At 42.2% G+C, this 26,277-nt stretch overlaps 1 protein-coding gene across 4 annotated transcripts in view; it reads right to left on the reverse strand.

The window, feature by feature from the left end:
* LOC120051008 (polypeptide N-acetylgalactosaminyltransferase 11-like) overlaps nt 1-19,423 on the reverse strand; it is a 62,172-nt gene extending 42,749 nt beyond the window's left edge. Inside the window, exon 1 of one of the 4 annotated variants that reach the window (XM_038997580.1) lies at nt 19,345-19,423. The gene's annotated coding sequence lies outside the window, so the exon portion shown is untranslated. Of the gene's footprint in view, nt 1-4,339; nt 4,466-19,058; nt 19,162-19,344 lie in introns of those variants that run through there. The other 3 variants (XM_038997579.1, XM_038997577.1, XM_038997581.1) reach the window with 3 other exon arrangements.
* Between the last annotated feature and the right edge of the window lie 6,854 nt (nt 19,424-26,277).

Genomic DNA, 26,277 nt, shown 5'->3' on the forward strand with positions numbered 1-26,277 from the left:
GGGAGGGAAATTATGTGGATATATTGAAGCAACATCCGAAGACATCAGTCAGGAAGTTAAAGCTTGGTCGCAAATGGGTCTTCCAGATGTACAATGACCCCAAGCATACTTCCAAAGTTGTGGCAAAATGGCTTAAGGACAACAAAGTCAAGGTATTGGAGTGGCCATCACAAAGCCCTGACCTCAATCCCATAGAACAATTGTGGGCAGAACAAAAAGTGTGTGTGAGCAAGGAGGCCTACAAACCTGACTCAGTTACACCAGCTCTGTCAGGAGGAATGGGCCAGAATTCACCCAACTTATTGTGGGAAGCGTGTGGAAGGCTACCCGAAACTTTTGACCCAAGTTAAACAATTTAAAGGCAATGCTACCAAATACTAATTAAGTGTATGTAAACTTCTGATTCACTGGGAATGTGATGAATGAAATAAAAGCTGAAATAAATCATTCTCTCAACTATTATTCTGACATTTCACATTCTTAAAATAAAGTGGTGATCCTAACTGACCTAAAACAGGGAATTTTTACTAGGATTAAATGTCAGGAATTGTGAAAAACTGAATTTAAATGTATTTGGCTAAGGTGTATGTAAACGTCCGACTTCAACTGTATGCCAATTTTTTCTCAATTATGCTTTTAGATACAAAATGTCAACAATCCTTCCTCCAAGGGACTATATGGTTTACATTTTGGGAAATCACCCAAATCATGGTCTTTTTTTTGTCCTGGTTTCATGAGGAATCACTCATTAGGCCTAGTTGAAGTGGACAGACTCACAGTCTGCCAAATGTTACAGGAAAGACACCAAGTGCAACATGCTTTATGGCAAACCCATGGCCAACCTCAAGAGGTGAGTGGTCTAGTGGTTAGTGCCGCCACTCACAGCCCATATGTAGCCTGTACTGCCCCACTGCCTTTTGACCAAAATAAAGACATTGTTTTAAAGAGGTGGGAATTGTTTTTTGCATCAGCACATCTAGGTGGTACCAAAGTATGAGAAAGAATCCCAATAGTTTCTACTTTTGTAAATAAACAAAGGAAATTAGCAGGAATGCAACAATATCGGAGTCGGACGATATTAGATAAAAATGGCAACATTGATATGTTTAGTTTAACGCTGATGTGCAAAACCGATGTCAAAGCTGACGCGCACACCTATATGACGTAATGACACCACGTAAAATGTTGCACTACAATGTGCAACACAGCATTCCTAACCTAGCCCACAATGTCTGCCGTGTGGATCGAGCAGTCAACAAGTCGAGCAGTCATTTGAAAGAGTAAGAAAAAAAATTAAGAAAAATGCCCTACCGGAGTTACACAGTAATAGCGTCATAACTGACATACTATGTAACGCCGTTTGGGTCTTTGCGGGTCAAAAACCGTGTCAAATAAGCTTTTAATTTGACACGTGAAATAAGAGTTCTATTATAGAATGTTGTGTATTCTGAATTTACACGTGCAAGCCAAGCGTCACCACTACTATCAGTAGCACTCTCAAAGCTGTACAAAAGTCTGCAAACAAGCAAACACTGACCATGAACGATGTGTTTACAATACCGCGTTGGTAATAAAGCATTATTTGTTTGATCGCAAATTCTGGAGTAGCTAGCTTTAGCTTGCACCAATACAACCAGCCTGAAAACAAATGACCAGTAGAAACTGCAGTCATTTATTATTTTAGCAATGATTTAGGAATCCTTGTGAGTAAGTATTAGCTAGGTAGAACTTGTTGTTTGCCTATTGAAATTGAACTTCAGTTCATGAAAATAAATAGCTAGCCAGCTACTTAACCTTGTTGCCCACAGCTAACGTTATAAACAGCCAGCTAGCTTCATCTGGCTAGTGATGCTCGACTGGACAGAGTTATGTATTGTAAAGCTAGCCACAATAAGGATTAGGCACAATAGTGGAATTTGCAGTTTGCCTTCAAAATAAAAGCACCTCTTTGAAAGTGATGCAGAAGGTTACAATTGGTGTAATCATGCCATATTTAGACTAGATGTTAAACAAGGTTGGAATGTGAAGCAATGAAATGGTGTATCAGACGACTCGGTGACACCCACAGACCAAAACCGTGAAGAGTTTACACAAATATTAGTGTTGTAGCTCTTATCGCGGGACTGTGACAAATCACCTTCCCAGTCAGCCTATTATGTGTATTTATTGACATTCATATTGCACTGTACAGCTTTACCTAAAGATTGGGGATCAATGATATGGGGTATCAGTCTACTCAATACCCAAGATACATATTTTTTCCCCCAGTTATCAGACTCCAAAACATCCACACAGTATTGTTTTTCCTCGGGAATAGTGTTCAATACACATAGGTTGACAATAAATGAGTCCTGCAATAAGAGCTACAACGCTAATATTCTCTGGGTGTCACTGAGTAGACGGATACCCCATGTCATTGATCCACAATCCATAGGTCAGGCTGTACAGTGAAATAAGTATGCCCCCAACCCAATTCTAAAGTATAATACATCCAGTGTGATTTCAACAGATTAACAAATTGTCTTTTGTTGATTTTATATAAACATTCCAACCTCATTTAGCATGATCTCTTCAATTATGGCATAATTCTACTATTTGTAGTCATTTGCATCACTGTCAATGACATACTTTGCTAGATTCACATAGATGGGTCTGAACACCATTAATCAAATAAAAGCTCTTATAAATTAGGGTTATTTTAGATGACACCTAGCTAACTATAGCTACTGAAACAGATGTAATTGTGTTATGTTTTTGGGGAAGAACATTGTTTGCATCCATAAGCTAGCTAGCTTTTGTATATATATAACCAGCACTGCGCGAGACAACTTTACCAGCATCATAGCATATGTATCGATGAATCGTTGTGACATATGAAATCCGAGTGATTGATTACACTATGTGTAATAACTACATCAATTAATGAACGCGTTAAATTATTATGTGCAGTCATATTCAGGTCCTGATTGGTCAAATAGTGTTATTTGACACACAAAGACCCAAACGGTGTTCCATAGTATGAGAAGTCCTGGTTGAGAATGAAACAAATGAACAACGAAACAGCACAGCAAGTAAGTGAAAGAAATAGGTTTTGATTATGTTTTACTGGTAATGGGGACATGCGTAAATGCCAACAAAATAACTTTTTGGTCAGTGTGGTGTGTGTGTGTAACCTTTATTTAACTAGGCAAGTCAGTTAAGAACAAATTCTTATTTACGACGGCCTACCCCGGATGACGCTGGTACAATTGTGCGCTGCCCTGTGGGACTCCCAGTCACGGCCAGATGTGATACAGCCTGGATTCGAACCAGGGTGTCTGTAGTGACGCCTCTTGCACTGAGCTGCAGTGCCTCAGACCGCTGCGTCCGTGTGTGTGTGTGTGTGTGTGTGTGTTAACTATTTAACTGTACTGGAATGCTTAAACATTTTTAAATATCGGTTATAGGTATAGTTTTTTTTGGCAAGTAAAATATCGGATATCGGCCAAAAATGTCTAAAGCGGTGCGTCACTAGAAATTAGGCTTAATGAAGTGCACCAATGCACTATTATTGCCTGCTAGACTAGTTTATATTTCTGCGGTCAGTAGTATAACAAAAAAGTTATAGCTGATGTTAAAATGTTGATAGCCGTTTATTTCCCAGAAAGAGAGAACGTTATAAGGACAAAGGTCTTTTGAATTTCACCAACAAGTTAACCATTAACCACCCACACACACAAATGCATGAGAGAATAAACCCCAAAAAGTTCATATGAATAGTTAGGCCAAGATTCATATACTAGGCTAACACAAAACTATTATACTCAGCAAAACAAGTCTGTTAAACACATAAATGATTAGCGTAAATGTAAAACCAAATAGGCCTAGTTCAACAGGAAAACCCTGAGCTACTCTTGGTCTCAAGTGAGCTGACCTGAGGCTGGGGTGACCAGCTACTGATTTAACAAACCAGAGACGATTCAGGAAAGAATACTAGATCATTCTTTGCTAAACTAAGCAGTTGTATTTCAAAAGTATAAAAACAATGAACACGCTTCAGAATAAACCAGTTAGTAAGGCGATCTCAGGCTATGATTTAGGCTCGCTAGATGACTATTTGACAACTTGGGACTATATGGTTCTATCTGCAAAAAAGACGATTGTGATAACTGGCTTTAAAGTTCCGAACCCTCATTGGTTTGAATGGTGTCAGAAATACTTATCTAGTATCATTATGAATTTAACAACATGAATTGGGTTATTCAGAGTACAAGGCTATGTCAATAAATACATTTTGACGAAAATGCAGCTAGAACCTTTATAGTCCCAAAATGTCAAAATACACACTCATACTACTCACTGATACCCAGTGTTATTTCATGATAGCCTGGATCCAATGACGTTGCAAAAAGATACAACAAAAATATGAGCGTAACTGGAGACCAGTCGTCCTGCTACCAAGAGGGGAGGGACACCACCCGCTATGGAGATGAGGTGCCATCTGACCTCAGATCCTGCTTCTACCGACCTATTTATGCCCACGGGTCTTTTTCAGATGTGACTGTTGCCTTGGCAGGGCTAGGAACTCAATCATTCTCTTTGTAAACAATGTGTGGCATTTACTTCATTTAGCTTAATCGAGCACAAAAATGACATCGCCACGCCACCACAAATTAATCAGAGGGACCAAGCCGGGCAGGGAGGGGACTATGAAAGGGAACGTTCGAGAATTTGAGATCTCTGAGACACGGTTAGGAGAGAAGCAGCCTGGCTCCGGTTCCTAACCCCCTGCCCTGCCATTGAGCCCAGCAACACGAGAAATTCAATAAGTCATCAACAATTAAAAACACCAGTGGTGGAAGGCCTTACCCAGGGAAGCCTGTCAACCTGCCTCATTATCTAATAGTGACTCTTGAAGGGCCATCTAGGCTTTGTGCCTGGTAACATTTAATGTCTAAATCCAGTTGTCCTATAATCCTATATGGATTAACAGATTCTGCATCATCACAATACATTTTGACTGTTCATTGAGGTTATTATAACATCTCTTCTCTGATTGTCTGTCAGCGTGCACTTCAGGAATTGGTCTTCGTACTGTACCTTGCATGCCATGCATAGAGTATCATCTCCCATATTCTCATGTTTTTGACTCAATGTCAAACCACCCCATGCTTTTATAAACAAGGCAATAGACAGTACTTTTGCTCTTGTTATTTGACCAGCTGTCAGAGCTCAGGACTATCAACTGTGGCTAGCGCTGTCCCATTAGGTTGACTACAGTATGTCTGTGGATCAGGGCTCCAGACTGTCCCATTAGGTTAACTACAGTATGTCTGTGGATCAGGGCTCCAGACTGTCCCATTAGGTTAACTACAGTATGTCTGTGGATCAGGGCTCCAGACTGTCCCATTAGGTTGACTACAGTATGTCTGTGGATCAGGGCTCCAGACTGTCCCATTAGGTTGACTACAGTATGTCTGTGGATCAGGGCTCCAGACTGTCCCATTAGGTTGACTACAGTATGTCTGTGGATCAGGGCTCCAGACTGTCCCATTAGGTTAACTACAGTATGTCTGTGGATCAGGGCTCCAGACTGTCCCATTAGGTTGACTACAGTATGTCTGTGGATCAGGGCTCCAGACTGTCCCATTAGGTTGACTACAGTATGTCTGTGGATCAGGGCTCCCGACTGTCCCATTAGGTTGACTACAGTATGTCTGTGGATCAGGGCTCCCGACTGTCCCATTAGGTTGACTACAGTATGTCTGTGGATCAGGGCTCCCGACTGTCCCATTAGGTTGACTACAGTATGTCTGTGGATCAGGGCTCCAGACTGTCCCATTAGGTTGACTACAGTATGTCTGTGGATCAGGGCTCCAGACTGTCCCATTGATCCACGGCTGAAGGGGCCAGCGCAAAACAGCTGCTAACTGTAGCCTAAACATTAATGAGAGTTAGACCTAGGCTACGTGCGCTAATGCTACTTCAGGACAGTAATTGAGGCCTCTTTGCTCAATGCTTGTCACAAATTATGCGAGTTGCTCTCTTGACACTTTCTAAATGGAAAAGGCTTAGATGGTGTGTGAAAGAAGTGGAAAGGACATTAACTTTAAAAATGACTGCCTGAATTTATTAACAAAATCAATATTCATTTCAGAAGAGTGCGGGTGTTTCACACGAAGGAGGAGTTGTGCTTTTTGAGGCCAGCGTTTCTCAACTTGAGATGAAGGGGACTGTAAATTAAAGTTGGCACCGAGCTAAATGGGATTCATCAGATGTAGCCACAGTGGTCCAGAGGGACAAGGCTGTTTTAAATTGTACCACAGAAAAGAGAACAGAGCCTTGCTAATTCAGTTCCCTTCTGGTTTCAATTTAGAAAATGGAACGAGCAAGTTCAAATATACTTGCAGTCTGTCTCTCTCTCTAGCGTAGTCCCGTCACACACACACCCCACACTTTTACATGAATAACAACTTTTTTCAAATATGCTGAACTGGCCCCATTACAAAGATTAAAGGCTAGAAAAGGAAAAAAACAGTGTGGTCTATAATTAGCCACCTGGAGCCTTTCTCCAGCTGAAACAAAAACTGAGGGGCTCATGCCGTTAGTATAATCTGAAGCTGCCATATTGCAGCGGTGATTTGGACTGTATGGCTGCCTGTCACACCCGAGTCAATACTTTGCAGAAGCAACTTTGGCAGCGATTACAGCTTTGCACATCTGGATTTGGGGATTTTCTCCCTTGCAGATTTTTGTTGTTGTTGTGTGTATGTGTGAGAGACTTAAGCCTTGTTCACACTGCAGGCCATAGTGCTCAAATCAGTTTTGTTTTTCAAATAGCATTCATTTGCTGACATGGCTACGCCAGTTGTCATAGTAAAGATGGGTGTGTGCACAGTGTTCTAGGCTGATTGGTGTTGGTGCTTCCCATCACTCAGAAGTTATGTAGCAAGCTTAGGTGACAATGCCTGCTATGGACGTTTCCCCAGTCATAAGATGATCCAACTTTTTGGCTAGCCACAGCAGTCATCTAGCTAGCTAGGTAGCCATTTAGCTTTCTAGCACATTCACTCATTTGTTTGTAAACAATTCACAGAGTAGCTAACAAGCAACAAGATTGAGGGCAAATAAAAAACCCTTCACGGAAAATACATCAGATTTAACCATTCACACACACAAGTTCCATGGTCAGTAATCAGATTTGTATTTGGCTCCATGTGAACTAGAGGTCGACCGATTAATCGGAATGGCCGATTAATCGGGGCTGATTTTAAGTTTTCATAACCATCGGAAATCGGTATTTTTGGGCGCCGATTTGCCGATTTTATATTTTTTTTTTTACACCTTTATTTAATCTTTATTTAACTAGGCAAGTCAGTTAAGAACACATTCTTATTTTCAATGATGGCCTAGGAACGTTCTGCCTTGTTCAGGGGCAGAACGACAGATTTTTAACCTTGTCTGCTCGGGGGATCCAATCTTGCAACCTTACAGTTAACTAGTCCAATGCTCTAACACCTGATTACATTGCACTCCACGAGGAGCCTGCCTGTGCTGCGAATGCAGTAAGCTAAGGTAAATTGCTAGCTAGCATTAAACTTATCTTATAAAAAACAATCAATCAATGACTGTCATTGCTCCAATGTGTACTTAACCATAAACATCAATGCCTTTCTTAAAATCAATACACAAGTATATATTTTTAAACCTGCATATTTAGCTAAAAGAAATCCAGGTTAGCAGGCAATATTAACCAGGTGAAATTGTGTCATTTCTCTTGCTTTCATTACACGCAGAGTCAGGGTATATGCAACAGTTTGGGCCGCCTGGCTCTTTGCGAACTAATTTGCCAGAATTCTATGTAATTATGACATAACATTGAAGGTTGTGCAATGTAACAGGAATATTTAGACTCATGGATGCCACCCGTTAGATAAAATACGGAACGGAAAAAATGTTTTGTTTTCGAGGTGATAGTTTCCGGATTAGTCAAAGGTATATGGTTTAGAGAGAAATAGTCGACGCGTTATAATTCCTGTAATAACTTGCGGCTGAACTTGAAAGGGGTTCCTTCGTTATTTTACCGTTCATGTCTTCCATAGAGAATGTCTTGATCTACTTCAAATAAGGTCTGTGTTTCGTGCAGGCTTAAACCGCCTCGACGTTTTGATACCCGTGTAAACCTCACTAGGATAAGGTAACGTTTGTCAACATATTTTCATAAATCCACTCTACAAAAAAAAGATCTTTGCTTATATTTAGCCAATATTGATCAGAGTTACCTTGTCCTGTGGATATCTACACAGTTATAAAATTGGCAAGGTGGTGTAAGCCTACACGAAACACAGAACTTATTTTAAGTGAATCTAAAAAATATCCTATGGAATAAATGAAGGAACCGCTTTTCAGATTTCGCTAGAAGGTGTCATGGGAATTATGACTCGCACTTTGGTCATCAATTCTTACCATGCCCATTATTAAAATAGGATTTCCTGCATATAGAAATGACAGTTTTTGTTTTCAACATTCATCACAGGTAACTTAAACTCTATTTTTATTCAAACAGTTGAGAGTATTTGTCTCCTAAGCAGACTCTTCAGTATCATTGTCACTTCAGAGCTGTGTGTGTGTGTGTGTGTGTGTGTGTGTGTGTGTGTGTGTGTGTGTGTGTGTGTGTGTGTGTGTGTATTTATGTATTATATTAAGTTAAAATACGTGTTCATTGTTCATTCAGTATTGTTGCAATTGTCATTATTACAAAAATGTGTATGTGTATGATATATATATATATAAAAACATTTTTTTTTTTTTTTTTTTATGAATCGGCCGATTAATCGGTATCGGCTTTTTTTGTCCTCCAATAATCGGTATCGGCGTTGAAAAATCATAATCGGTCGACCTCTAATGTGAACTACAATTCCGACACTGTGTTTTAACGTTTAGAAAAGTAAATCAGAATATGCCGAATAAGAAAAGATACACTTACTGTAGCAGTTTTGCACAGATCCACAAGATGTGTGCGCTTTCAGCTGACGAACTACACTTCCTCCACAGCTATGCTTACACATAAGTGTTCGGAGCACGCTAGATAGATAATTAGCACAGGTGGCAGCCTAGGTCTTCGGTCCGTCTTCTGTAAACAAGCGATGTAACATGGAGATATGGCCATGTGGTAACACTAACCCTATCCAAAGGCGTGTAGTAATTTAAGCTTTTGCTTACTTCTCACTGATATGAAAGATACAGTCTTTATGTTTCCAAGAATGTACTGCAAGCGATGCGTTTTAATGTTTAGAGCAAGCGTTGAGGCTCTTAACAAAACTCCCCCAGTCAGAAGATACAATTTCTACCTGCATGTCACCTGTGCAACTAGAGGCGAAAAAACTGTAGATCACCTTTACGCCACAGACACATACAAAGCTCTCGCCCTCCATTTGACAAATCTGACCACAACTCGATCCTCCTGATTCCTGCTTACAAGCAAAAACTCAAAACAGGAAGTACCAGTGACATGCTCAATAGAGAAGTGGTACGATTCTACAGCTACAGGATTGTTTCGATAGCACAGATTGGAATAAGTTCCAGAATTCATCAGATGGCATTAGTCACCGGCTTCATTATTAAGTGAATCGACGTTGTCGTCCCCACAGTGACCGTACGTACAGATCCCAACCAGAAGCCATGGATTATAGGCAACATTCGCACTGAGCTAAAGACTAGAGCTGCCGCTTTCAAGGATCAGGACACTAATCCGGATGTTCATAAGAAATAACGCTACGCCCTGCGACGAACCATCAAACAGACAAAGTGTCAATACAGGACTAAGATCGAATCTTACTACACTAGCTCTGACTTTTTGGATGTGGCAGTGCTTGCAAACTATCACGGATCACAAAGGGAAACCCAGCCGTGAGCTGCCCAGTGACACCAGCCTACCAGACGGTGCAACCAAGCAACACCAAACCATGCTTGAGAGAAACAGCTGTTCCGGACGACTGTGTGATCACCCTCGCTGTAGCCGATGGGAGTAAGACATTTTATTTTCAAACTCTCCCTGACCCAGTCCGTAATACCTACATGTTTCAAGCAGACTACCACAGTCCCTCTGCCCAAGAACGGCAAGGTAACCTGTCTAAATTATTTCACCCCATAGCACTCACATCTGTAGCCATGAAATGCTTTGGCTGGTCAGTGCTCACAACACCATCATCCCAGACACCCTGGAGCCACTCCAATTTGCATACTGTCCCAACAGATGACACAATCTCTATTGCACTCCACACAGCCCTTTCCTACCTGGACAAAAGGAACACCTATGTGAGAATACTGTTCATTGACTACATCTCAGCATTCAACTCCACTAGAAAGGTCTATTGAGTGCTGACGTCATTTCCTGTTACAACTTGTGGGCTTGTTTACATGCTGCTGTGCATTTTGTTGCTAGCGTTACTTTGCTACCTGCCCACTTTGCGTTTAAAAAAATATATATATATATTCAACTTATTCACCCCGGATGCTTTATCTGGACATGGTTCTACAGGACCTCCACCAGCCGAAGCCAAGTAGTAACATGAACACTAGGCATTCTAATTGCAGTCGCTGTACTCATAATATACAGGAGAACGATCGCCTTATGGTGAGGATAGCCGTGCTGCAAGCCCAGCTTCAGAAGCAATCGTTAGACAAGGGTAATGTAAGTGTAGGAAAGGATGAAACAGCGTCTGTGCCACAAATAAGTACAGATAGTAGTATAAATCCCCTCGCACAGTCCCCGCAGCCAAACTATTTTCTCATGGCTTCTTGAAGGAAATGCTCAACCGGTGTCGCTCATTCAGCCGACAAACTTTCAACCAGTTCTCCCCATTAAGCAATGAGTCGGAGTCAGAGGCCGAGCCTTCTCTGGTCTCTCCTCCACCCGTTACGGGGTCTGAGACGCCGAAGCTTCCCACCATTAGCTCTGACAAATTGAAAGCCCTAGTCATTGGCGACTCCATTACCCGCAGTATTAGACTTAAAGAATCATCCAGCGATCATACACTGTTTACCAAGGGGCAGGGCTACCGACGTTAATGCTAATCTGAAGATAGTGCTGGCTAAGGCTAAAACTGGCGAGTGTAGAGCATAGGGATATTGTTATCCACGTCGGCACCAACGATGTTAGGGTGAAACAGTCAGAGGTCCCCAAGCGCAACATAGCCTCAGCGTGTAAATCACCTAGAAAGATGTGTCGGCATCAAGTAATTGTCTCTGGCCCCCTACCAGCTGGGGGGAGTAATGAGCTCTACAGCAGTCTCACAACTCAATTGCTGGTTGAAAACGTCTGCCCCTCCCAAAAGATAGAATTTGTAGATAATTGGCCCTCTTTCTGGGACTCACCCACAAACAGGACCAAGCCTGCTGAGGAGTGAATGACTCCATCCTAGCTGGAGGATTGCTCTCATCTTATCTATGAACATAGACAGGGCTCTAACTCCACAATGAGATCACCAGCCTGCCAGCTTAGTCTGCCACTAGCACAGTCAGTGTAGTCAGCTCAGCTATCCCCATTGAGACCATGTCTGTGCCTCGATCTAGATTGGGCAAAACTAAACATGGCGGTGTTCGCCTAAGCAATCACTGGAATAAAGACCTCCTCCATTCCTGTCATTATTGAAAGAGATTGTGATATCTCACATCTCAAAATAGGGCTACTTAATGTTGGATCCCTCACTTCCAAGGCAGTTATAGTCAATGAACTAATCACTGATCCTAATCTTGATGTGATTGGCCCAACTGAAACATGGCTTAAACCTGATGAATTTACTGTGTTAAATGAGGCCTCTCCTCCTGGTTACACTAGTAACCATATCCCCTGCGCATCCCGCAAAGGCGGAGGTGTTGCTAACATTTACGATACCAAATTTCAATTTACAAAAAAAAAGGGCTGCGTTTTTGTCTTTTGAGCTTCTAGTCATGAAATCTATGCAGCCTACTCAATCACTTTTTATAGCTACTGTTTACAGGCCTCCTGGGCCGTATACAGCGTTCCTCACCGAGTTGCCTGAATTCCTATCGGACCTTGTAGTCATGGCAGATAATAATAAAAATGTTGGTGACTTTAATATTCACATGGAAAAATCCACAGACCCACTCCAAAAGGCTTCCGTGGGTTTTGTCCAACGTGTCTCCGGACCTACTCACTGCCACAGTCATACTCTGGACCTAGTTTTGTCCCGTGGAATAAATATTGTGGATCTTAATGTTTTTTCCTCATAATCCTGGACTAACGGACCACCATTTTATTACGTTTGCAATAGCAACAAATAATCTGCTCAGACCCCAACCAAGGATCATCAAAAGCTGTGCTATAAATGCTCAAACAACCCAAAGATTCCTAGATGCCCTTCCAGACTCCTTCCACCTACCCAAGGACATCAGAGTATAACAATACGTTAACCACCTAACTGAGGAACTTAATTTAACCTTGCATAATACCCTAGATGCAGTCGCACCCCTAAAAAGAAAAAACATTTGTCATAAGAAACTAGCTCCCTGGTATACAGAAAATACCCAAGCCCTGAAGCAAGCTTCCAGAAAATTGGAACGGAAACGGCACTTCACCAAACTGGAAGTGTTACGATTAGCTTGGAAAGACAGTAACATGCAGTATCGAAGAGCCCTCACTGCTGCTCGATCATCCTATTTATTCAACTTAATTGATAATAAAAACAATCCTACATTTATTTTTGATACTGCCGCAAAGCTAACTAAAAAGCAGCATTCCCCAAGAGAGGATGGCTTTCACTTCAGCAGTGATAAATTCACGAACTTCTTTGACGAAAAGATCATGATCATTAGAAAGCAAATTACGGACTCTTCTGTAAATCTGCGTATTTCTCCAAAGCTCAATTGTCCCGAGTCTGCTCAACACTGCCAGGACCTAGGATCAAGGGAGACACTCAAGTTTTTTTAATAATATCTCTCGACACATTGATGAAAATAGTCATGGCCTCTAAACCTTCAAGCTGCATACTGGACCCTATTCCAACTAAACTACTAAATGAGCTGCTTCCTGTGCTTGGCCCTCCTATGTTGAACATAATAAACGGCTCCCTATCCACAGGATGTGTACCAAACTCACTAAATGTGGCAGTAATAAAGCCTCCCTTGAAAAAGCCAAACCTTGACCCAGAATTATTATTTTTTAATTTAAAAAATAAAATATATATATACACACTGCTCAAAAAAATAAAGGGAACACTTAAACAACACAATGTAACTCCAAGTCAATCACACTTCTGTGAAATCAAACTGTCCACTTAGGAAGCAACACTGATTGACAATAAATTTCACATGTTGTTGTGCAAATGGAATAGACAAAAGGTGGAAATTATAGGCAATTAGCAAGACACCCCCAATAAAGGAGTGGTTCTGCAGGTGGTGACCACAGACCACTTCTCAGTTCCTATGCTTCCTGGCTGATGTTTTGGTCACTTTTGAATGCTGGCGGTGCTTTCACTCTAGTGGTAGCATGAGACGGAGTCTACAACCCACACAAGTGGCTCAGGTAGTGCAGCTCATCCAGGATGGCACATCAATGCGAGCTGTGGCAAGAAGGTTTGCTGTGTCTGTCAGCGTAGTGTCCAGAGCATGGAGGCGCTACCAGGAGACAGGCCAGTACATCAGGAGACGTGGGGGAGGCCGTAGGAGGGCAACAACCCAGCAGCAGGACCGCTACCTCCGCCTTTGTGCAAGGAGGAGCACTGCCAGAGCCCTGCAAAATGACCTCCAGCAGGCCACGCATGTGTCAGCATATGGTCTCACAAGGGGTCTAAGGATCTCATCTCGGTACCTAATGGCAGTCAGGCTACCTCTGGCGAGCACATGGAGGGCTGTGCGGCCCCACAAAGAAATGCCACCCCACACCATGACTGACCCACCGCCAAACCGGTCATGCTGGAGGATGTTGCAGGCAGCAGAACGTTCTCCACGGCGTCTCCAGACTCTGTCACGTCTGTCAGATGTGCTCAGTGTGAACCTGCTTTCATCTGTGAAGAGCACAGGGCGCCAGTGGCGAATTTGCCAATCTTGGTGTTCTCTGGCAAATGCCAAACGTCCTGCACGGTGTTGGGCTGTAAGCACAACCCCCACCTGTGGACGTCGGGCCCTCATACCACCCTCATGGAGTCTGTTTCTGACCGTTTGAGCAGACACATGCACATTTGTGGCCTGCTGGATGTCATTTTGCAGGGCTCTGGCAGTGCTCCTCCTTGCACAAGGAGTCTTGCTAATTGCCTATAATTTCCACCTTTTGTCTATTCCATTTGCACAACAGCATGTGAAATTTATTGTCAGTGTTGCTTCCTAAGTGGACAGTTTGATTTCACAGAAGTGTGATTGACTTGGCGTTACATTGTGTTGTTTAAGTGTTCCCTTTATTTTTTTGAGCAGTGTATATATATATATTTTATTTTTAAATCAGCCTATATCGAATCTCCTATTCCTATCAAAAAAAAATGAAAAAGCTGCAGCAACTCACTGCCTTCCTGAAGACTAACAATGTATACGAAATGCTTCAGTCTGGTTTTAGACCCCATCATAGCACTGAGACTACACTCGTGAAGGTGGCAAATTACCTTTTATTGGCGTCAGACCAAGGCTCTGCATCGGTCCTCGTGCTCCTAGACCTTAGTGCTAACTTTGATACCATCGATCACCACATTCTTTTGGAGAGATTGGAAACCCAAATTGGTCTACACATACAAGTTCTGGCCTGGTTTAGATCTTAGCTGTCGGAAAGATATCAGTTTGTCTCTGAATGGTTTGTCCTCTGACAAATCAACTGTACATTTCGGTGTTCCTCAAGGTTCCGTTTTAGGACCACTATTGTTTTCACTATATATTTTACCTCTTGGTGATGTCATTCGGAAACATAATGTTAACTTTCACTGCTATGCGGACGATACACAGCTGTACATTTCGATGAAACATAGTGAAGCCCCAAAATTGCCCTCCCTGGAAGCCTGTGTTTCAGACATAAGGAAGTGGATGGCGGCAAATGTTTTAATTTTAAACTTGGACAAAACAGAGATGCTAGTTCTAGATCCCAAGAAACAAAGATCTTCTGTTGGATCTGACAATTAATCTTGATGGATGTACAGTCGTGTCATATAAAACTGTAAAGGACCTCTGCGTTACTCTGGACCCTGATCTCTCTTTTGATGAACATATCAACACTGTTTCAAAGGACAGCTTTTTTCCATCTACGTAACATTGCAAAAATCTGAAACTTTCTGTCCAAAAATTATGCATAAAAATGTATCCATGCTTTTGTCACTTCTAGATTAGACTACTGCAATGCTCTACTTTCCGGCTTGACTAGAACCACATTTTTTAAATCATATTACTGGCTTCCTGTTAAGGCTAGGGCTGATTAAGGTTTTACTGCTAACCTACAAAGCATTACTTGGGCTTGCTCCTATCCATCTTTCCGATTTGGTCCTGCCGTACATACCGACATGTACGCGTCGGTCACAAGACACAGGCCTCCTTATTGTCCCTAGAATTTCTAAGCAAACAGCTGGAGGCAGGGCTTTCTCCTATAGAGCTCCATTTTTATGGAATGGTCAGCCTATCCATGTGAGAGGCGCAGACTCGGTCTCGACATTTAAGTCTTTACTGAAGACTCGTCTCTTTAGTGGGGCCTATGATTGAGTGTAGTCTGGCCCAGGGGTGTGAAGGTGAACGGAAAGGCACTGGAGCGACGAACCGCCCTTGCTGTCTCTGCCTGGCTGGTTCCCCTCTCTCCACGGGTATTCTCTGCCTCTAACCCTATTACAGGGGCTGAGTCACTGGCTTACTGGTGCTCTTCCATGCCGTTCCTAGGAGGGGTACGTCACTTGAGTGGGTTGAGTCTCTGACGTGATCTTCCTGTCTGGGTTGGTGCCCCCCTCGGGTTCGTGCCGTGGGGGAGATCTTCTTGGGCTATACTCGGCCTTGTCACAGGGTAGTAAGTTTGTGGTTGAAGATATCCCTCTAGTGGTTTTGGGGCGGTGCTTTGGCAAAGTGGGTGGGGTTATATCCCGCCTGGTTGGCCCTGTCTTTGGGTATAGTCGGACGGGGCCACAGTGTCTCCCGACCCCTCCTGTCTCAGCCACCAGTAATTATGCTGCAATAGTTTGTGTCCGGGGGCTAGGGTAAGCCTGTTATATTTGGAGTATTTCTCCTGTCTTATCCGGTGTCTCTCTCTCTCTCAGGACCTGAGCCCTTGGACCATGCCTCAGGACTACCTGGCCTGATGACCAGGTGGACTGGGGACCAGTCAGGTTGTGCTGCTGCTCCAGTTTCAACTGTTCTGCCTGCGGCTATGGAACCCTGACTTCACCGGACGTGCTACCTTGTCTCGGACCTGCTGTTTTCGACTCTCTCTCTACCGTGCCTGCTGTCTCTAACTCTGAATGATTGGCTATGAAAAGCCAACTGACATTTACTCCTGAGGTGCTGACCTGTTGCACCCTCTACAACCACTGTGATTATTATTATAATCCCGCTGGTCATCTATGAACATTTGAACATCTTGGCCATGTACTGTTATAATCTCCACAGCCAGAAGAGGACTGCTAGGTTTTTTCCTAGGTTCCTTGCCATTCTAGGGAGTTTTTCCTACCCACTGTGCTTCTACATCTGCATTGCTTGCTGTTTGGGGTTTTAGGCTGGGTTTCTGTATAGCACTTTGTGACGTCGGCTGATGTAAAAAAGGGCTTTATAAATACATTTGATTGATAGCGCCCTCCAAGCTCATCACTAAGATAAGGACCCTTGGATTAAACACCTCCCGCTGCAACTGAATCCTGGATTTCCAGATGGGCCGCCCCCAGGTGGTGAGGGTAGGCAACAACACATCCGCCACGCTGACCCTCAACACGGGGGCCCTCGGGGGTGTGTGCTTAATCTCCTCCTGTACTCCCTATTCACCCACGACTGCGTGGCCGCGCACAACGTAAACACCATCATTAAGTTTGCAGATGACACAATGGTGGTAGGCCTGATCACCGATGAGACAGCCTATAGGGAGGTCAGAGACCTGGTAGTGTGGTGCCAGGACAACAACGTCTCTGATTCAATGTCAATAAGACAAAGGAACTTATCGTGGACTTCATAAAATGGAGGGCCAAGCACGCCCCCATTCACATCAACGGGGCTGTAGTGGAGCGAGTTGAGAACTTCAAGTTCCTCGGTGCCCACATCACTAAGGACCTATCATGGTCCAAACACACCAACACAGTCGTGAAGAGGGCACAACAACGCTTGGCATGGCCCTTCAGATCCTCAAAATTTCACAGCTGCACCATTGAGAGCATCTTGACAGGTTGCATCACCACTTGGTATGGCACGGACGCTCTGGCACTGGACTCTACCCACACCCCCACTGCACTACACACACACTGCTGCTACCCTGTTTATTATCGATCCTGATTACCTAGACACTGTTACCCCTACTTACATGAAAATATTACCTCAATCACCTCGTACCCCAGCACATTGACTCAGTATCAGTACTGTATATAGCATCATTATTGTTATTATTTCCTTTTTATGCTAATGTTCATACTTTTTAACTCTACGTTGTTGGGAAAGGGCTCGTAAGTAAGCATTTCACAGTAAAGTGTACATCTGATGTAGTCGGCGGATGTGACAAATAACATTTGTTTTGACTATAGTCAATAGCCGCTAAAGCAGTTAGTTTAAAGGCCTAGTGTCATAGCTATTGAAAATCATGTTACTGCAGCATAAATATTGAATAATGTATTGCGCTACTATGATGACATTGATGTTGTGTAAAACTAAATGTTCAAAACCTATTGAAAGCATTTACCCTGAACTTCTGGTTGTGTAGCCTACCCTCTACTTAACTGCAGTAATGGTCAGTCCAAGCTGGGCAGGGCTGTGTATGTATTTAGCTGGGCGCAGCTTGTTCTGAGGTTGTAGAGACTTTTGTATAAACGATCTTTCTTCCAATTAATTAAGCTTTCTTAAGTCATTCTCATATCCTGGGACCCTTCATTTTACATGTATTCATCCTTATTTTTGTAACTCTTTCGGTTAATAAATTCACCACCTCTTTTGCATGGACCTCTGGCATTCCGCTTCCATCCTTCTCCATGCACCATCGTCTTTAAAAGGATCATCCAGTTCCAACTAACTTTAGACACAAACACATCCCTACTCGGTGTGCTGCTACTGGCGTCCCCACAATTGGGTTAGATCACACCCAACCAGTGAAAGATTAACAGACTAGTGCCCATGCAATCTGGTTTATTTTTCTGCATTGTATTATAATACATGGTTGTTTTTACTAAGCTTGATATCCTTAGTTTGAGGTCTAAAATATGAGCGTTTTAGTCATGAAGAGCTGGTTTGTCAACCATCGGCAGTGTTTTCACAGGCAGGTTCAATGCACCTCCGTGGCATTATAGCCTTAGAGGACGCTAGAAATTCGGTGTAGCTAACGTTCTAGCTAGAATTAATACGCCAGTATACTGACGTAGCTGCACGCGCAGAAACTTCACTAACTTGTTATTATATGGTAGCTAAACATAATGCATGGGTGCATTCAGGAAAATATCTACAAGTAGTTAACTTTAACTAAAGTTGGCTATTGTGTAAGGTCAACTAACAAGCTAGCTAGTTGGGTAACGTTATAGTTAGTTGCTAGGGATCAATAGTACACTGACGTTACAGTAGCACGCAAACTAGTTACAATCGCTATTGGCTGATAATATGCATAGCAATTTAGTTATATCTATCTTTAGCAAAGCTGAGTGGCAAAATTCTAGTTTCTAGCTAGTTAGCTAACATGCAATACAAGACACGCTAGCACGTTAGTTACTTTGCTTTAACTAACACATGAGTTGACATTTAATTATGGTCATTCATTGCAGTGATAATAACAAGCAATAAGCAAATAACGTCAGCTAGTTTTGCTGCCCGCTAGCTATATATCGCGAGCCCTCAAATCGCCTATGAGCGAGACCCGAGGCAACTCGAAGGAAGATTGTCATGCCAACATTTCTGAAATGAAAAGTGTAATGTAAACTTACGATGAACTTGCTTCATGGACATCCTAATGTGTCTATGCTGGTGTTGCAAATTCAGTTGGCTAGGTAAACAGACGGCAGCAAGACCCAAGTGCTACCTCCCCACCTTTACTACACAACGCAACGCAACAAGCACCCTCGTGACACAAAACTACATACACCCCAATGATCCCATCCAAATCCTTTCCTAGCTGCTTAACCATTATTTTACTTCGGTTTACAACAACCAAATGCACCAAGTAAAATGGCTATAGCTAACGTTAGCTAGATACCATTTCTAATGGATTACCTTGGAGTGCAGTCTCTCTTACATTGTGTGGGTCTGTACAGTGGCGGTGATACTAGCAGTTGCTAAAACTGGATTACCCAATCAGATATGAGCAATTCACACAGTTCAGACCAATCAAAACTCGAACAAACCTACAGTCAACTAGTGTGAACCATAGAGATTGATAGAGGATTCATCTTTGTATCTGTGCCATTGTAGACATTTTCCAGTACAGGGCACACTGACGTCACGCAAAGATTAGCGCGACTCTTAGCGGCAGTGAGAAACCCATTCAACAAACATTTACGTTTTTATTACTTCTAAACAAAATAACCTTTTTAGGATGTCATACACTTACAATTATGTTTTGTTTCTTGCTTGAACAGTCGCTAAGATTATATTTGGTTGTGATCTTTGCAAAATAACTATTTTGGATGCAGCAGTTGTTAGCTAGAATGCTAACGCTCATTGATATAGGTTGTAGTTAAAGCTATCCAAAGAGCCATTTTACTGTGTCACATCCTGATCTGTTTCACCTATCATTGTGATTGTCACTGCATCTCAGTATAAGAGGCATTACTGCAGTACCTCGTTAAAATCCAGGCTGCATCACATCTGGCTGTGATTGGGAGTCCCACAAATTGGCGCACAATTGGCACAGCCTTGTCCGTGTTTGACTGGGGTAGGCCGTCATTGTAAATCAGAATTTGTTCTTTAACTGACTTGCCGAGTTAAAGGTTAAAAAAAAATTGGTTTTAAAACATGTTCCACGGTCAAATAAACGCTCTCAATGCGAATCACTGTATACTGAATACATATTGGCTTATAGAGCAAAAATATATATTAGATGTCGCAGTAAAAGTATTGTAAGTGTAACGGATGTGAAATGGCTAGCTAGTTAGCGGGTACGCGCTAGTAGCATTTCAATCAGTTACGTCACTTGCTCTGAGACTTAAGTAGTGTTGCCCCTTGCTCTGCAAGGGCCGCGGCTTTTGTGGAGCGATGGGTAACGACGCTTCGTGGGTGACTGTTGTTGATGTGTGCAGAAGGTCCCTGGTTCGCGCCCGGGTCGGGGCGAAGGGATGGCCGTGAAGTTATACTGTTACATAGGGAATACTCATTAGAGCCTGTACAATCCATAAATGGTGTAATTTCAAGGGGCACTGAATAATATGCAGTGTTGCTGGCATTTTACTCCACCCATTCAATTGGCCACAATGTAAATCCACTGCATATGGAATACATATGGGCTTATTCGAGAAAAATATATTATTTTGTGCCGATGTAAAAGTGGGGTGGGGGAGTACTCAGTAGGATCTGTAGAATCAATATATGGTGGCATTTAATGGGGCTCTGAATAATACAACGTTTTTCTGGACTTTTACTGTGGTCAAACAGCTTAAAGTGTTGTGCCTGGACACTATATGGTACAATTATAGCACTGTACAGGAAAAACGATTATTTGTGCTGATGTTTCATTCTTAACTTTTTCTTTCAGTAATTGCAGTGACTTTATTTAATCAGAATCCAATAAGTTATTTGTGCGTTTGTGCGGCAGTGTTATGTAATGATAATGCAAGTTGCTCCCTCTCTGGATCTCAACATTATTTTTATATATATATCCTTTTCTGAGTGACTGAAAATGTATGATGTCGAAAATGTACATGCATTAAGGATTTGGCTCTTGAATCTTTCCTGCAAATAGGCCTACCCATGACAACTTTTTGAAATACTTACCACTTCTCTCCGAATGGACTTCTCCCATTCATCACGATTCAATGTTAACACCATTATTTGGAGTGGTATGCCTGAACCCTCCAAAATTTGCCTCATCTGAAGAAACACATTTGAGTGTATCCTCGCCTATTTCGACTTAAACCTCTCCAGTTACACACTGCTCATCTTATTCGGTTGTCATAGAGCTTACGATTTCCTCATCTGATAAACCTCTACCACAACATTTTGTCTCTAAGTGATAGTATTCCTTCCCAATATCTTATTTGTCAGATTTGATCGTGCTGCACCACTGACATTTCCTCATACGAACTCTTGGCTACATCAGGATGAAAATCAGAAGCAGGATCTTTATCCTCAAACGTGTGTGCATTTAACATATGTGAAAGTCTTCTTTGAGCAGTTGACATTCCCTCATTTAAACTCTCCACAGGCAATAGGTTTTGAACCCGAGCTTCATTTACATTCTCTGTTTGTACCGTTTTGCTTCATCGTTTTGCTGTCCTCGTAGGATAACCCCTTGAATAACCCTTTTTGGTTCCAGGGGAACCCTTTTGGTTCCAGGTAGAAAGAACCCTATTGGGTTCCATGTAGAACCCTTTCCCCAGAGGATTCTACATAGAACCCAAAATAGTTCTACCTGGAACCAAAAAGGTTTCTACCTGGAACCAAAAAGGGTTCTCCTATGGGGACAGCCAAAGAACCATTTTTTCTAAGAGTGCATTTGGCACTTCCATTAGCGCAAGGCAAGAATGCATGAAAGTCATGGATGTAATGGTATTTTATTTCACACTAGGGTAAGATTTTTTAAAAAGTGTTAAGGTGTTTTGTTTTTTCAACTGATATTCAACACAAAAACAGTCAATTAATATAACATGCAGGATTAAATTAAGGCATTACAAGAAAGACAGTGTAATAACCAGCGGGCTGTTCGACACAGCCCCCCCCTGAAAAACGGAACGTATTTGCTTAGTAGAACCCCAACTGAGTAATTGTGATAACATAACATTCTAAAAGGGTAGCTGTCCATGGTGCTGATATGTCTCACGGTTCAAATGTCAACATAAAGCTTCCTATGACCTACCTTTTTGTTCAAACTCACCTGTTTTGATTTCTAGAGACTCTACTGAGTAGACTGGATCGTTTTTCCTGTACAGTGCTATATTTGTACCATTTAGTGTTCATGCACCACACTTTAGACCACTGTAAAAGTCCAGCAACACTCTGTATTATTCAGAGCCCCATGAAATGGTACCATATATAGATTCTACAGACCCTACTGAGTCCTTCCCACCCCACCTTTCTTAAACATTACATTTCAAAATTGCATCTCCGAACAATAGCACCAGTAAATAAACAAGAATCATACAATCAAAATTATAATTTATTATTGAAAATGTTGATTGTATATTTTTTACCAGTAGGCTATTATGTTCTTGACATTAATTTACTTAAGCTCTTAGCATTTCTCAATGTGCTCCACCTTATAATATTTGTTATCTTATATAAAGTAGTAATTCTCTTTAGTTTAGATTTTCCCACATGCAGTTATAATATTTTTTCAACATAATTTTAACATTATGCCCTATGTGAAGCTGCAAAAAATATTGATTTCGTATCATGCACCTAGCGTTTTACCGTGGACTTTTATTTTTAAGTCAAAATATGAAAACCGGAAGTCTTAATGTGGATAGGATCCAGCTAGTGTTGCTATCATGACGCTAATATTATCATGTGACAGCATGGGCAGAACCATTGGCAATCCCATTTTCTTCTTCACGATTGGCTGATCCCTCCTGATGACCTGGTTGGACATGACTCCAACAGGGCCACTAGAGGCCTCTATGATTCTCTATGGTGTGGACCACTGAGGTGAGGACAAGCAGTTTCCTTCTTCAGACAAAAAAAATTAAGGTGAGAGCGACCCCGTTTGTACAATGTAAGAATTTTATAGAAAGACATAGGTTTGATAGGTTTTTAGAAATTCCTAGGGAAAGTGAAAAAACTGATGAACTGATGAGTTTGCAGACTATTCACATCAGAGGAAAAGATGGGAGCTGTGATTTCATGCCACTCTGATACAAAATAATTTTTATTGTAGGTTAGGAAAGCATTTTTGCTAAGCCTAACCCTTTTTCTATACCTTAACCTGAGCCTTTTAACCTGCTATGTTAATTATCCTAACCTGCTGCGTAAGTTCTCCTAACCTGCTATGAAAGGCACTCTGGTATCAAGAAGTAAGTGGAGTGAAAAAAATTGTGTTTCCCATTATGTAACCGGGTAGGAACCATGCTTTCTAATTATGTTTTGCAGGGGACCTTAATTAGTGCTTTACATGTAAAAGGTATAAAAGCCAATGACTGTATATATTAAACATGTCTCCTGTTCAGCTGAAAGCTCTCTGTGTCTCTCTGTGTCTCTCTGTGTGTGTGTCTGTCTGTCTGTGCTTGCACGTGCACTTGTATTACTATCCTCGTGGGTAACGAAATACCAAAAAGTCCCCACAAGGATAGTAAAACAAGTAATATTCTCCCTCATGGGGACATTTTCCAGGTCCCCCGAGGAAAAAGGTTATTTTAGGGTTAGGGAAATAGGATTTTGGAAGGAAATACATTTGAGGTCCCCACAAGGATAGTAAAACGTGTGTGTGTGCGCGTGCGGTGGCAGCGTTGTAGCATGCCGCCGATGTGTGTTCAGAAGACGATATGCATTCAGAAGGCGATATGCGTTCAGAAGGCGATATGCGTTCAGAAGGCGACATGTGTTCAGAAGGTGATATGCGTTCAGATGGTATGTTTTATTTGTATCAGTGTTTGTTGATTTTAAGGTTGACAAAATCCAAGTGTTTAATGCTTCGAAAGTTATTCCACTGCAATAATGTTTTCAGATGGTTGCTTATTATGTTGTGTTTGGAGAGGTTTTGATGGAGAGATTTTGATGGCTTTGGGGTCGAACAAGTTTATTGAGAGCACCTTCCCTAAAGGTAACGTCCCCAGCAAAAAAAAGAAACGTCCCTTTTTCAGGACCCTGTCTTTCAAAGATAATTCGTAAAAATCTAAATAACTTCACAGATCTTCATTGTAAAGGGTTTAAACACTGTTTCCCATGCTTGTTCAATGAACCATAAACAATTCATGAACATGCACCTGTGGAACGGTCGTTAAGACACTAACAGCTTACAGATGGTAGGCAATTAAGGTAACAGTTATGAAAACTTAGGACACTTAGGACACCTTTCTACTGACTCTGAAAAACAACCAAAAGAAAGATGTCCAGGGTCCCTGCTCATCTGCGTGAACGTGCCTTAGGCATGCTGCAAGGAGGCATGGCCAGGGCAATAAATTGCAATGTTCGTACTGTGAGACGCCTAATCGTCCTCACAGTGGCAGACCACGTGTAGCAACATCTGCACAGGATCGGTACATCCGAATGTCACACCTGCGGGACAGGTACAGGATGGCAACAACAACTGCCCGAGTTACACCAGGAACGCACAATCCCTCCATCAGTGCTCAGACTGTTCTTAATAGGCTGAGAGAGGCTGGACTGAGGGCTTGTAGGCCTGTTGTAAGGCAGGTCCTCACCAGACATCACCAGCAACAACGTCGCCTATGGGCACAAACCCACCGTCGCTGGACCAGACAGGACTGGCAAAAAGTGCTCTTCACTGACGAGTCGCGGTTTTGTCTCACCAGGGGTGATGATCGGATTCGCGTTTATCGTCGAAGGAATGAGCGTTACACCGAGGCCTGTACTCTGGAGCGGGATCGATTTGGAGGTGGAGGGTCCGTCATGGTCTGGGGCAGTGTGTCACAGCATCATCGTACTGAGCTTGTTGTCATTGCAGGCAATCTCAACGCTGTGCATTACAGGGAAGACATCCTCCCCCCTCATGTGGTACCCTTCCTGCAGGCTCATCCTGACAAGACCCTCCAGCATGACAATGCCACCAGCCATACTGCTCGTTCTGTGCGTGATTGATTTCCTGCAAGACAGGAATGTCAGTGTTCTGCCATGGCCAGCAAAGTGCCCTGATCTCAATCCCATTGAGCACGTCGCTGACCTGTTGGATCGGAGAGTGAGGGCTAGGGTCATTCCCCCCAGAAATGTCCGGGAACTTGCAGGTGCCTTGGAGGAAGAGTGGGGTAACATCTCACAGCAAGAACCGGCACATCTGGTGCAGTCCATGAGCGGATGCAGCTGGTGGCCACACCAGATACTGACTGTTACTTTTGATTTTGACCCCCCCCCTTTGTTCAGGGACACATTATTCCATTTATGTTAGTCACATGTCTGTGGAACTTTTTCAGTTTGTCTCAGTTGTTGAATCTTGTTAAGTTCATACAAATATTTACACATGTTAAGTTTGCTGAAAATAAACGCAGTTGACAGTGAGAGGACTTTTCTTTTTTTTGCTGAGTTTATTTACTGTTTATTTGTAAGTGTGCATTAGATAACTGTTTAAAATGTTCTTTCATTCAGAAATTTTCACTGTTTTTGGCACGTTTTGAACTGGGCCAGCAACTAGGCCTAGTCTGTGAAAGCACTGTGTAACACTTTAGAAAGTGATAGGGCCATCCAGTGAAAGTATTGTGAGTTTTCTGTATTTGTACATGCAAACTTAAACCTGAATTACATATTACATGATATTTGTGCGTCTGTAACTTTCTCACTCATCATTATTTATGATACATTCAGGATTATCTGTAACCATGGTAGCATCCACAGTAATGTAGAAGTGTTTAGAAACATTCTATTCTTATTTACAATAAAAGTGACTCCAAAATTACACAATACATTATTTACCATTCATTTCTATTGGGCACAAAATAATCTGAAACACAACCAAAACAAACAGGACATTCAACAAATTTGTAGTCACAAGCTTGATGTAGTCATTGCGTGCTATGAATATGGGACCAAATACTTAACTTTTTACTACTTTAATACACATAACTGAATTTGTCCCAATACTTTTGATCCCCTAAAATGGAGGGGGGGGGGACTATGTACAAGAAGTGCTGTAATGTCTATTGTTCATCTGATATGGATGGTAATACCCTGAAATTAAAGCTGACAGTCTGCACTTTAACCTCACAGTTCTTTGAGTACAAAGCCAAAACAACAACAATGTGTCCCAATACTTTTGGCGCTCACTGTATATGATTGTAGCTCCACCTTGCCTCAGATGGGTTAGGTGGAATTTTCACCATATTGCTT

This window comes from Salvelinus namaycush, chromosome 7 (assembly GCF_016432855.1).
Source record: "Salvelinus namaycush isolate Seneca chromosome 7, SaNama_1.0, whole genome shotgun sequence".
In the NCBI taxonomy this organism is placed as follows: domain Eukaryota; kingdom Metazoa; phylum Chordata; class Actinopteri; order Salmoniformes; family Salmonidae; genus Salvelinus; species Salvelinus namaycush.